This window comes from Eriocheir sinensis, chromosome 52, assembly GCF_024679095.1.
Source record: "Eriocheir sinensis breed Jianghai 21 chromosome 52, ASM2467909v1, whole genome shotgun sequence".
Lineage (NCBI taxonomy): Eukaryota > Metazoa > Arthropoda > Malacostraca > Decapoda > Varunidae > Eriocheir > Eriocheir sinensis.
Window position 1 is genome coordinate 11,084,133 of NC_066560.1, and position 14,218 is coordinate 11,098,350.

The 14,218-nt window shown below is 45.3% G+C and overlaps 1 long non-coding RNA gene across 1 annotated transcript; it reads right to left on the bottom strand.

Annotated features, from left to right (window-relative positions):
* Positions 1 to 12,448: 12,448 nt before the first annotated feature.
* Positions 12,449 to 13,926, bottom strand: LOC126983057 (uncharacterized). Its single transcript, XR_007735492.1, has 3 exons — positions 13,299 to 13,926; positions 13,049 to 13,263; positions 12,449 to 12,818 (listed from the first exon to the last, which is right to left on the bottom strand). It is a non-coding gene; the product is annotated as an uncharacterized LOC126983057 (long non-coding RNA).
* Between the last annotated feature and the right edge of the window lie 292 nt (positions 13,927 to 14,218).

Genomic DNA, 14,218 nt, shown 5'->3' on the forward strand with positions numbered 1-14,218 from the left:
AGTCCTCCACCTCTCTCTCTTTGGGGTCTATGTGCTCTATCGTGGTCCGGCAGAGGCTGTAATTCCATCGCTGTTTTGGCTCCTACAGTTTCAGGGATGCCATTCTGTTGCTCTGGCTGTGCGTCTGATACCATTTCTACGCATGATAACGCCTTCCTATGTACCTTTCCTGTTCCTCATCGTTATAATGGAGGTATTTTTTTAAGGCTCTAAGAAGTATGTGACTCAGTAAGCATTGTGTGTTTGTTTCATCTAGTTTATTAAGCAGTTATTAGTGTATAGTTTATTAAGCAGTTATTAGTGTATAGTTTATTAAGCAGTTATTAGTGTATTAAGTTAGTTTATTAAGCAGTTATTAGTGTATTAAGTGTTTATTAAGCAGTTATTAGTGTATTAAGCATCAAATCGTGCATATATGTTTGATTAGGTGTACAGTTAAGCCATTTTGTTCTTAATCGTCATAATTTTGGTACTTTTCCAGACTATAAATATGTGACTCTGTAAGCATTGTGGGTCTGTTTCATCTAGTATATTAAGCATCAAATCGTGCACATATGTTTGATTATGTCTATAGTTAAGCCATCTTGTTTCTCATCGTTATAATGGAGGTATTTTTCCAGGCTCTAAGAAATATGTGACTCTGTAAGCATTGTGTGTCTATTTAGTCTAGTGTATTAAGCATGAAATCACCCATACATGCTTGATTAGGCCTATTGTTAAGTTAAGCCATCTGATTCAGCCATACTCATTTTTTCCTATTATTTTTTATCCACGGTGACATCGGGAGCTTGTAAGTACAGCGGCTCACCATCAGGCATACTTTACCCACACACCTGCGAATAATCAGCTCATACTTAACCCCTACCTATCACTCTCCCCTTGCACACACACACACACACACACACACACACACACACACACACACACACACACACACCTAAATCACACCTGCAAGCTACACTAACCCTCAATCTATACATGCATTCACCTGCGGCTAATTATTATCAATGGCGGTTTAAAGAGTAAGGGTGGAGGCAGAGATTAGCAGGCTGTGAGACCAGGAATTAAAAAATGCGTAGTAAATCCGTGCGGGTGGAGGGAGGGTGTGGAGTGGGTGGAGTGGGCGGTGTGGCTCTGCATGACGTCGGTGTTGATTTAAAGAGGTGTGGGTGGAGGCGGGGATCAACAGGGCATGTGACAATTAATTAACGTGTGGGCGATCAGTAGGTGTGGCGATCAGCAGGTGTGGCGATAAGCAGGTGTGGCGGTCAGCAGGTGTGGCTAATGGGTGGTGTGGCATCGGGACCAGCTGATCAGAAAACGGTATTGATCCGTGACCCACTGACCGCTTGGACACACACACACACACACACACACACACACAAACAAACAAACACACACACACACACACACACACACACACACACACACACACACACACACACACACACACACACACACACACACACACACACACACACACACACACACACACACACACACCTGTTCCACACCTTCCCCGACATGGCCACAGCCTTCCACACACCTGCTCCTGCTTGTATGACCTTTCCACATCTCTTCCACACTAGTACAACTTCCTACATCTCATCCACATCTGTACGACTTTCCCAAACTCCTTCCACAACACCTGTCCGACTTTTACCAGACGACCACATCCTCACGCACACCTTCCCACACCTGTACAGCCTTTCCACACGTGACCACATCCTTCCATGCACTTTTCCACACCTGTATAAGCTTCCCACGCAGCCAGTCACATCCTCATACACCTTCCCATAACTGCATTCCCTTTTCTCACCACATGACTGCTAAGCCTATTCCACTCATCCACCACCCTGTTAGTAAACCAATTTTTGCCTATGTCCCTGTTGAATCTGAATGTATCCAGTTTAAACCCATTACTTCGTGTCCTACCCGGTTCTCTTACCAACAAAACCTTATGTATATCTTCTTATGTATATCGTTTTCTTCACAGCCACATCCTCTCACGTAAGTTTCCACACCTGTTTGACCATCCCACACAGCCACACCTTCACATCCCACACCATGTCATTTCCAACCATTCACCAGCATATGATTACAGTTTTCCTATTCATCATCCTCATCACTGGTCTAATAGTACGCCAAAAACTAGCTGATATATTAAGAAGGAAAGGAAGTAAGTGAAAGGAAGAGAGAGTGAGTTAGAGGGGATGGATATAAATGTCACTTAAATACTACTTCTATCCAGCATGAGGTGGTGTATACTCTCCCGGGCGACTGTACACACACACACACACACACACACACACACACACACACACACACACACATGTACACGCCACTTCACCAATACAATATCATACGAATACCTGACACTACCATCATTCTCTCTCTCTCTCTCTCTCTCTCTCTCTCTCTCTCTCTCTCTCTCTCTCTCTCTCTCTCTCTCTCTCTCTCTCTCTCTCTCTCTCTCTCTCTCTCTCTCTCTCTCTCTCTCTCTCTCTCTCTCTCTCTCTCTCTCTTCCATAACACAAACCAGAGCCACATCGCCCCCTCCTTCCCTATATCCTCCTCTCCCCTCTCCTCTCAGCCCCCCACATCCCTTTCTCTTCCCTAATCCCCCCCCACCCGCTTCTCTCTTGCCAGCAGCCGTCCCATTCCCATCCCTCTCTCCCCTCTCCCCACCTCAGCCTCCCCTCCCCAACCTCCCCGTCCAGCAGCCCGCCATTAATATACTTTCAGGCTCTTATATACAAAGCATTTTTCCGCCTACAACGCTTCCGCAACCCTCCGCCGGCCGCTACCCATGTCGGGGGCTTCTGTTCGGCCGGCCACCTCGCGTTTAGTATCGGGGAAGGGAGAGGTGGTGGGTTTTTCCGTCTCGCGTAAGTTACGATACAGCTTTGGGTTAGTTTTAGCTTGAGATGGGTTAGGATGCGAGTGGTTAGGTTTGGTTTGAGTAGGTTTTGGTTTGGTTTTGTTATGTTTTGTTTTGGCTGGCTGGGTTAGGCTTGGTGTGGTTTTGGCTTAGTTAGATTGGGTTTGGTTAGGTTAGGTTAGGTGAGGTTTTGTTTTGTTTTGGTTAGGTTTTGTTTTGCTTGGTTGGGTTAGGTTTGGTGTGGTTTTGCTTGGATAGGCTTAGTTAGATTGGGTTTGTTTAGGTTTGGTAAGGTTAAGTTACGTTAGGTTTGGTTAGGTTAGGTTTGGTTTGGTTTGGTTAGGTTTACTTACGATAGGTTTGGTTAGGTTAGGTTTGGCTTGGATAAGTTTGATTTTGTAAGATTTGATAAAGTTTGTGTTTAGTTTAAGTTAAGATTTGTTTGGTTTGATTAGATTAGGTTCGGTTTGGTTAGGTTAGTTTGGTTTAGCTAGGCATGATTCAGACTCAGGCGAGGGTCTAATCTCTTCATCTCATCCCTACACCCCTTCATGAAGTTCCAGAATGCTTAACGTCCCCAAACATAAATTATAATGAAAATTCAATAAAAACTACTCTAACTAACTATAGGCTAGAGCGAATAATAATAACGATACTACTACTACTACCACTACTGCTACTACTACTACTACTACTACTACTAATGATGATGACGATACACACGATACACGATCCTTTCCGGGACATGAGATATTAATGTCCCGGCGAGGCTGTGAGGTACGAGGGCGGGGTACATATACAAAGGTAATTGATGGTCCATAACAGATAAAAATGATATAATTCCGTTTGAGTAAAAATAATACCCTAGAACACACGATCAAAAGTAATTGCACGTACATCACATAACATCAGTTTGTAATTAATTTGATTGGATTGTATGTATCGTTTTAATTCAATACATGTAAGCTTTTGGCCGTAAACGAGACACATAATCGACTTTCAGTAATGTATCGACCCGTTACTGACCCCCCAAAGCCTTTTACCAACCCTATTTTGACCCTTCAGTAATTTTTGAACCCTATTGATTGCCTGGTTGATTAGGGCGTTCCATCATGGCGGCGCAGCAACTCCCATGGTCATATTAGAGTTGGAAATAACTATAAAACGGCTTAATAAAATAATATATGTAAAATTGTGGCTATAAAGTTAAATAAGTATAATTTGTGATATAATATGCACTAACAACAGACTATATGATTAAATAAGTATAATTTGTGATAAAGTATGCAGTAATAACAGGCTATAAAGTTAAATAAATAAAATATGTGTTAAAATATGCTCCCTAAGAACCCAGCGGAGTATCCCATCAAACGCTTGGGGCCGTCCACTTTGGAAACCCCATGATAAGGAAGATACGACATAGCTTCCGGCCTCTCTAAGCTACGGTACAGCTCATAGTTAGCTTTAGTTCCAGTGTACTCAAGCTACAACGCAGGATTACTCATGGCTTCCCTGTCTTAGCGTGGGTCAGCTCCAACAAGGCTATTTCTCTCTCATTGTAGTGAAGAGATAACAACTTCCACCCTTCCTAAGCTACGGTACAGCTCATGGTTAGCTTTAGTTTCAGTGTACTCCAGCTACAACACTACAACTCATGGCTTCCCTGTCTTAGCGTAGGTCAGCTACAACAAGGCTATTTATCTCCCATTATAGTGAAGAGATAACAACTTCCACCCTTCCTAAGCTACGATATAGTCTTGGTTTGCTTTAGTTTCAATATACTCCAGCTACAACACTACAATTCATGGCTTCCCTGTCTTAGCGTAGGTCAGCTACAACAAGGCTATTTCTCTCTCATTGTAGTGAAGAGATAACAACTTCCCCACTTCTAAAGCTACGATACAGTCATAGTTTGCTTTAGTTCACTGTATTCCAGCTACAACACAATACTTTCTTTTTTTACAGTGAAGGAAGAAACTCAAGGGCCATAAAAATACCTGAGGAGAAAAATTGAGCCCGCTAATCACTCCTATAATATGTCTTTCCTATCTTGGCGCGGGTCAGCTACAACAAGGCTATTTCCTTCCCATGGCAGTGAAGCTAATAAGATATAAAAGGTAAATGTAGAAGAATGAATACTCGGATTTCCCCCATGTCCTTTTTGACGTCAACGAAAACCATTAATGAAACACGTATTTTATTTCTCCGTCGCATTTTCGAATCCCTTTAGTTTCCTCGCGCTTATTCACTCCCTGACGCATTTGTCCTCAATATTTCCTCGTTTTCTATACTGATGTTAAGTCGGGTATAAGTTAGTTTTTCCATGTAGCTTAGAGTAGGTCAGCCATAACACTAGTCTCGTTCCTTCTTCCTCCCTCCCTTCGTTCTCCTAAGCTAAGTGTCACTCCTTAGCCGCGTGCCTTTCCATAGTTTTCCTCCTTTTCAACTAACTGTCATTCCTTAGCCGTTTCCCTTTCCTTTCTTACCTCATTATCTTTCCCTAGTTCTCCTTTTCTTCCCAAACTTATCCTGGAGTTAACGGAAGACGTGAATCGGGTATAAATCAGCTTTTTTTTTTGCTTCATTTATCTCAGAGGAGGTCAACCATAACAGTGCTCTAGTTTTTTCTTCGTTTTTCTCTTCGTTTTCCTTGAGCTCAACGCCACTTCTTAGCTCGCTTCCTTCCCTTCCTGGCCTCAGTGTTTCCTTAGCTTTCCTTATGTTGTTCCCAGACTCAGCGTGTTTTTCTAAGCGTTCCTGCTATTCATAACCATAACACTGCCCTAATCTTTTCTTCGTTTCTCACTTCGTTTTCCCTGAGTTCAACGCTATTTCTAAGCTCGTTTCCTTCCCTTCCTGGCCTCAGCGTTTCCTTAGTTCTCCTGTTCTTCCCAGACTCAGCGTTTTTTTTCTAAGCGTTCCTCCTATTCATAACCATAACACTGCTCTAATCTTTTCTTCGTTTTTCTCTTCGTTTTCCTTGAGTTCAACGCCATTTCTAAGCTCGTTTCCTTCCCCTCCTGGCCTCAGCGTTTCCTTAGTTCTCATGTTCTTCCCAGACTCAGCGTGTTTTTCTAAGCGTTCCTGCTATTCATAACCATAACACTGCCCTAATCTTTTCATCGTTTTTCTCTTCGTTTTCCCTGAGTTCAACGCTATTTCTAAGCTCGTTTCCTTCCCTTCCTGGCCTCAGCGTTTCCTTAGTTCTCATGTTCTTCCTTGACTCCTTGTACTTCTTAGCTTTCCTCCTATTCCTCCATAACTCCGTCCTTCCTCAACTATCTCCCTGTTCTTCCTTCCCTTCCTGGCCTCAGCGTTTCCTTAGATTTCCTCATGTTCTTCCCTGACTTGGCGTTTCTTCTTAGCGTTCCTCCTATTCATAACCATAACACTGCTCTAATCTTTTCTTCGTTTTTCTCTTCGTTTTCCCTAAGCTCAACGCCACCTCATCTCGGCCCCTCTTTAGCCTTCCTCCGACCTTTATTTTTTAGCTGATTTCTTTGTCTTTCTTATCTCATAATTTCTTCTTGGCTTTCCTACTTGTTCTTTTTATATATTAACACTTCTTCTTAGGTTCCTTACTCTTTCTCCTTGACTCAATATCTACTTTTAGCTTTCCTCTTCTTCCTCCTTCAAGCAACATCCTTTCTTAGCTTTCCCCTTCTTCCTTAACGTCTACTTTTAGCTTTCCTCTTCTTCCTCCTTCACGCAACATCCCTTAATAGCTTTCCTCCTCTTCTTCCTTAACGTCTTATTTTAGCTTTCATTTTCTTCCTCCTTCACGCAACATCATTTAGCTTTCCTCTTCTTCTTCCTTAAAGTCTCCTTCCAGCTTTCCTTCTTGCCCTCTTTAAACTCCAGCTGCCCTCTTTCCTTCCTTAACTCAGCATCCGTCCATCATAGCTTTCAATTCTCTTTCTCAACTTTGCATCTCCTTCGATTTCATTTCCTCTTTGTTCTTCCTTAACTCAATGTCCTCCTCCTCCTCCTCCTCCTCCTGCCCTCTTTCCTTCCTCAACTCAGTGCTGGCGAGAGTGATGCAGCCTTGCCTTAGCACAGAGGAGGTCAACCACAGAACACCTCTCCTCCTCCTCCTCCTCCTGCCCTCTTTCCTTCCTCAACTCAGTGCTGGCGAGAGTGATGTAGCCTTGCCTTAGCACAGAGGAGGTCAACCACAGAACACCTCTCCTCCTCCTCCTCCTCCTCCTCCTCCTCCTCTTCCTCTATACCTTCCTTAGCTTAGAGCCCCTGAAATATGCCCTAACCTTCCTTTCCCCTTCCTCTCTTCTCTCTCTCTTTTCTCTCTCTCCCTCTTCTCCCTCTCCCGTCTGCTTGCCCGCCCTGTCCTATCTCTCCCCTTCCTCTCCCCTTTCCTTTTTCATCCTCCCTTCCTCTCCCACCTCTTCCGTCAGTTTCCCTCCCTAACCTATCTTTCCCCTTCCTCTCCCCTCTCCCCCTCCCTACCTTCTCCCTTTCTCTCCCTTTTCCCTTTTCATCCTCCCTCCCTCTCCCACCTCTTCCGTCTGTTTCCCTCCCTAATCTCTCTGTCCCTTTCCTCTCCCCTCTCCCATTTCACCCTCTCCCCCCCCTCCCCCCCTCACGGCCTGCTTGCATGTCTGTGTACAAGCAAAATTAGGGTTGTGAGAGCTTGCCTTCCCCCGCCCAAACTTTACGAGGACGCCAGCCGCTGTTCTCTTCCTCCTCCTCCTCCTCCTCCTCCTCTTCCTTCTCTTCCTCCTCCTCCTCCTCCTGCCCCCCTGCTACTGTTGTCTGTCGCTGCCTCTGTTTTTTCTTCTTTCTACTCTTTATTTCATTCCTGTTTTTTGTCTTCTCTGCTTCTTCCTCCTTCTTTGATCTTACTTTCGTTCCATATTAGCTTTCTACTTTTGTGTGTATTCCGAGTTCTTTCTCCTCTCTCTCTCTCTCTCTCTCTCTCTCTCTCTCTCTCTCTCTCTCTCTCTCTCTCTCTCTCTCTCTCTCTCTCTCTCTCTGTCTCTCTCTCTCTCTCTTTCTCTCTCTCTCTCTCTCTCTCTCTCTCTCTCTCTCTCTCTCTCTCTCTCTCTCTCTCTCTCTCTCTCTCTCTCTCTCTCTCTCTCTCTCTCTCTCTCTCTCTCTCTCTCCTTCCCTAGTATCGCTGTCTTCTCCTCCTCCTCTTTCTCCTCTTTCTTCCTCTTGTTTTACCACTGTTGTTCTCTGCCCTCTTCCTCTTCTTCCTCCTCTTCTTTCCCTCTCCTTCCCTAGTATAGCTGTCTTCTCCTCCTCCTCTTTCTCTTCCTTCCTCTTGTTTTACCACTGTTGTTCTCTGCCTTCCTCTTCCTCTTCTTCCTCCTCTTCTTTCTCTCTCCTTCCCTAGTATAGCTGTCTCCTCCTCCTCCTCTTTCTCCTCTTCCTTCCTCTTATCTTACCACAGTTGTTTTCTCTCCCTTCCTCTTGTTCCTCTTCCCCTCTCCTAACTTACTATGTCCTCTTCTCTCCCTTTCTCTTTCACCCTCTTCTCCCTTCTCCCCCTCTTTCTCCCTTTTCTCCATCCTCTATCTCTCCTCCCCTCCAGTACTCTTTATCCTCCCTTCTCCCCCTTCCCACTCTCTCCTACCTTACTGTTATTGTTTTCTCTCCTCCCCTCTCCTCTCCCTCTCCTCCCCTCTCCTCTCCCCTCTTCCTCTACCTCCTCCTCCTCTAGGCACGGTCCCTTCCTCTATCCCCTCTCTCTCTCTCTCTCTCCAAAGCCGTTGTTGTTCTCTCTCTCTCTCTCTCTCTCTCTCTCTCTCTCTCTCTCTCTCTCTCTCTCTCTCGTCCCATGTCCCTGCCTGACTCGCTTCAAGTCTCTCTCTCTCTCTCTCTCTCTCTCTCTCTCTCTCTCTCTCTCTCTCTCTCTCTCTCTCTCTCTCTCTCTCTCTCTCTCTCTCTCTCTCTCTCTCTCTCTCTCTCTCTCTCTCTCTCTCTCTCTCGTTCCTCCTCCTGTACCTCCTCTCCCTTTACTAATCCGGCTTGTTCACTTTCCTCCCCCTCTCCCCATCCTCTCCCTCTCCCTCCTCTCTCTCTCTCCCTTCCTCTCCCTCTCCCTTCTCTCTCTCTCTCTCTCCTTCCTCTCCCCTCTTTTAACATTCCTTTCCCTTGCTGGCCATATGAAACCTCCCAACACCCACTCCTCCTCCTCCTCCTCCTCCTCCTCCTAACCCTACCAGGCCTCCATATTAAAGCAGGGAAAGTGTAATGCGTATAAAGCCAGGCCGGTCCAACGCAAGGTCCCGGCGTAGGTGAGCAGCGTATGGGACGAGGCAGCGGGGACGGGGCGCGATGGTATGTGGCTGTACGCTGAGGATTGCGCCTTATACACGTAGGAATGGACCTGGCGCGCGGTGGAATGCAGGTGAAGGGAACGGTGTGGGAGGGTGGAAAGGGGAGAGGGGTGAGGAGGAGGGAGTAGAGGTGGAGAAAGAGGTTTTAGAGAGGGAAAGGCTGGGAGGATAGACATAGATAGATAGAATGATTGAAAGAAAAAAAGATGTAGCGGAAGGTTTAAGAGAGGGAAAGGCCGGGAGGATAGACAAAGACATAGATAGATAGATTGATTGAAAGAAAAAATGAGAGGGGGTTGGATAGATAGAGGCATATATATATATATATATATATATATATATATATATATATATATATATATATATATATATATATATATATATATATATATATAAATAGATGGATGGAGATAGATGGCAGTAGACAGTGCTGGATTGTGTGTGTGTGTGTGTGTGTGTGTGTGTGTGTGTGTGTGTGTGTGTGTGTGTGTGTGTGTGTGTGTGTGTGTGTGTGTGTGTGTGTGCCTAAAACAAAAACAAACAAAAAAACCCCACCAATATATAAGAATAGGATCAGGTGACTCTCTAGGGATTCAGATCAACTTTCGGGTCAAGGTTGACACACACACACACACACACTTGCAAGGGCGTGCCATGAGTTCCAACAGGGGCGGGAGAGAGAGAGAGAGTGTAGGAAGGTGTCGGGAGGCTGTGCAGTGTTAGGTAACGTTGTGTAATGACAGCCTTGGGCCTAACACGAGAGAGAGAGAGAGAGAGAGAGTTGTAAGGTTTGGAACAGGAGAAGGCCGCCCATTTTAACATTGTCTTCCTTATTTGAGGTGTGTGTGTGTGTGTGTGTGTGTGTGTGTGTGTGTGTGTGAACAATATATACTAGTTTTTGTTCTATGCTTTTCTTTTGTCATATTCTTATTATCATATCATCATCATCATCATCATCATCATTCCCACATACATAATTACCTCACTTAATGACGTGTTTTCTTTCACATTTTTAAGGATATGGTATTTTTTTTTACATTCCCATCGCTATTTATAAAGCTCCCATCCCTCCCCTCTCAAAAAAAATAGATGCGACAGTGACGGTGGTTGTGGTGGTAGTGGGGGTGGGGGTGGGGGTGTGGATGGAGGGAGGAATGAGGCGCCACACCCCCCACAGTTCAGCCAGACGGGCGCCACATATACCTGACCCCAGGGAACTCATGGCGGTGCTTAGGGGATGTTGCAGGGAAGGGGGGTGATGGGGGAGGACTCGTGTTGATGGTACAAAGAGAGAGAGGGTGGGGGAGTGATGGGACAAAGAGGGGGGGTGATAGGTGATGGTACAAAGAGAGAGAGGGGGGGGAGTGATGGGACAAAGAAAGGTGTGGGGGAGTGATGGGACAAAGAAATGGGGAGTGGGGGAGTGATGGGACAAAGAAGGGGGGTGAGGGAGTGATGGGACAAAGAAATGGGGAGTGGGGGATGATGGTAGAAAGTGAGGGGAGGGTACAGAGAGAGAGAGAGAGGGGGGGGGAGTGATGGGACAAAGAAAGGGGTGGGGGAGTGATGGGACAAAGAAATGGGGAGTGGGGGATGATGGTACAAAGTGAGGGGAGGGGTCATGGTACAGAGAGAGAGGGGAGGGGGGCAGAGATGGTACAGAAAGAGAGGGGGGGGTAGTTAAGAGAGAAGGGAGGGGTGTAATGGAAGGGGGATAGTGGGGGGGGGGATGATGGTACAAATATATATGGGGGGGGGGGACCGGTGTTGGTACAAAGACACCAAGTAGTTTAATTAAGAGAGGGGTTAATCTTTCCACCGTCATCACCACCACCACCATCACCACCACCACCAACTATCATCATCACCATCATCATCATCATCATCATCATTATCAACAGCAGCAGGCATGGTTAGTCACGCAACACATAAGTAGGGTTAAGGCGATTAGTGTGTGTGTGTGTGTGTGTGTGTGTGTGTGTGTGTGTGTGTGTGTGTGTGTGTGTGTGTGTGTGTGTGTGTGTGTGTGTGTGTGTGTGTTCTTATTCATTATCTATCTATCCCTATCTATCTCTGTATATATCCATCTGTTTTCTCTGTATGCATAATAGATCTCTCAATATACATATCTACTCTTGCTTATCTATCTACTTATCAAACCGTCAATCTATCTATCTATCTGTGTTTGTGTTCTTTTAATCTTCCTACTTATCTATCTACTTATCAATCCGTCAATCTATCTATCTATCTATCTGTGTTTGTGTGTTCTTTTGTGTGTATATTCTAGGGCGGTGAACGCAAGAATGGGCAAGGCTGAGTAAGGCTTATGAGGCTGTGTTTGATCTCCACGCCGGGCTGTGTGTGGCGAGGAGGAGGAGGAGGAGGAGGAGGGTCAAAAAGGAAAAAATAAAGACAGATAAGGAGGGGGCCGCATAAGAGGGGGCGGTGAGGGTGTACATGTGTGTGAGTGAAGATGACGAGGGGGAGAAACGATGCGGGGTTAATGAGGAGGAGGAGGAGGAGGGAGGAGGAAGGGATGAGGGAGGAGGATTGTAAGGCTTGGTAAAAGGCTTCACCCAGCTGGAGGGGCAGGCCTAATGAGAGAGAGAGAGAGAGAGAATTTCTTCCTTGCCTAACTCACTTGGGATGAATTGTTGGAGGAATATTGCCTTTGAAACTCCTCCTCGTCCTCCTCCTTACACCTCCACCTCCTCCTCCTCCTCCCCCCACATCCTCGGTTAGGCTCCACCTCATACAATTTAGCATATTATTCCTCCCAATTTGTGTCTCCTTCTTTCCTCAATCTGGCCTGTTTTTCCTCAATTTGTGTGTGTGTGTGTGTGTGTGTGTGTGTGTGTGTGTGTGTGTGTGTGTGTGTGTGTGTGTGTCTCACGGTTCTTTTTTTCCACTCCAATTTCTCTCACAGCTGTCGATTTTTTTTCTTCCTTTTCTCCTCTTTCAATTTCCTCTCAAGTTTTTTTTTATTCTTTCGTTAAATGGTGTGATTTGGTTCTCTCTCTCTCTCTCTCTCTCTCTCTCTCTCTCTCTCTCTCTCTCTCTCTCTCTCTCTCTCTCTCTCTCTCTCTCTCTCTGTCTATCTATCTATCTATCTAGTACCTTTTTCTCTCTACCTTTTCCCTCCCTCTCTTCATCCCTGCCTATCCCCGTGTTGCCATTATCAGGTATCTCTTCCTCTCTCCCTTCCTCTCCCCCTCTCTCTCTCCCTCCCTCCCTCCCTCCCTACCAGTTTAATATGCAAGGCACGTGACCGGAGAATGAATTAGATCTTCCCCTTTAAACGTCGCTTCTATCAAATTCGTCGCTCGCTTAGATTTGCATTTTGTTTCCTTGTCATTCACACGCCGCTTCCCCTTGCTTCAGTCTCTCTCTCTCTCTCTCTCTCTCTCTCTCTCTCTCTCTCTCTCTCTCTCTCTCTCTCTCTCTCTCTCTCTCTCTCTCTCTCTCTCTCTCTCTCTCTCTCTCTCTCTCTCTCTCTCTTTTACCTCACCTGACCTTCTGCCCTCAAGTAAGAATACCTGCCTACACACAACACCTGAGCTACACAACTCACTTTCGAATTTCCACTTTTCCTTTGATTTGCACCTCACCTCACCTTACCTAATCCTACCCTACCTTACCTCACCTTACCTTACTTTACCTTACCTAACCTAACCTAACCTAACCTAAACTTACCTTACTGCACCTCACCTCACCTTACCTAATCCTACCCTACCTTACCTCACCTTACCTTACTTTACCTTACCTAACCTAACCAAGCCTAACCTTACTTTACCTTACCTAACCTAACCTAACCTAACCTAAACTTACCTTACTGCACCTCACCTCACCTGACCTAATCCTACCCTACCTCACCTTACCTTACTTTACCTTACCTAACCTAACCAAGCCTAACCTTACTTTACCTTACCTAACCTAACCTAACCTAACCTAAACTTACCTTACTGCACCTCACCTCACCTTACCTAATCCTACCCTACCTTACCTCACCTTACCTTACTTTACCTTACCTAACCTAACCAAGCCTAACCTTACTTTACCTTACCTAACCTAACCAAGCCTAACCTTACTTTACCTTACCTAACCTAACCAAGCTTAACCTTACTTTACCTTACCTAACCTAACCAAGCCTAACCTTACTTTACCTTACCTAACCTAACCTAACCTAACCTAACCTTAACTTACCTTACTGCACCTAACCTCACCTCAATTCTTCTCACCTGCTACCAAGTTAACACCTACTCTCACACACACCTGCATACGTTCATTTGAGCTACACATCTGAGCTACACACCTGAGCTATACACCTGAACTACACATCTGAGCTTCGTATTATAGTGGTTCGTTTAATATCGCCTGCATTGCCCTACAGCGGAGCATGGTGGATATTTTTCTTACACCGGAGGAAGCAGTTAAGGGCAAACATAAAAAATAACAAAGGGGGAAAAAAATATCGCAAAATTACTACTGCTTCCCCTAAATGAAAAATGGTACAAAATCTCCCAAGAGTTTTCGCAGACCGTTCGTGAGGTTATATTTGAGAAGGGTATATATTTATGTTATGCTCAAAGTCGTACACGTGGCCTCAGTGCTTAAATCCGTTTCCTTTTATTGGCTTTCATCTTTCCTGTGGCTTTAAATCCGTGGTATCGAGGTCACTTCTCTCTCTCTCACGCACACACACACACACACACACAGACAGAGGCTCAAACAATCTGACAACAGGATAAAAAAAGTTCCTCCATGGATTTTGGAACAAGAGAGAAGGAAAATGAAGAGGCGAAGGCGGCGGCAGCGGTGGAGAAGGAAGAGGAGGAGGAGGAGGAGGAGGAGGAGGAGGAGGAGGAGGAGGAGGAGGAGGAAGCAGCGACGCATATGATGAACACCAGCGAGCGAGGACGATGAAAACGACGACAAAAATAAAGATGAAAACGACGACCAGGAAAAAAATAAATAAAAATCCCAGGAAACAAAAACAAAAGAACGTAGATTAAAAAAAAAGATATGAACGTTGAAATTA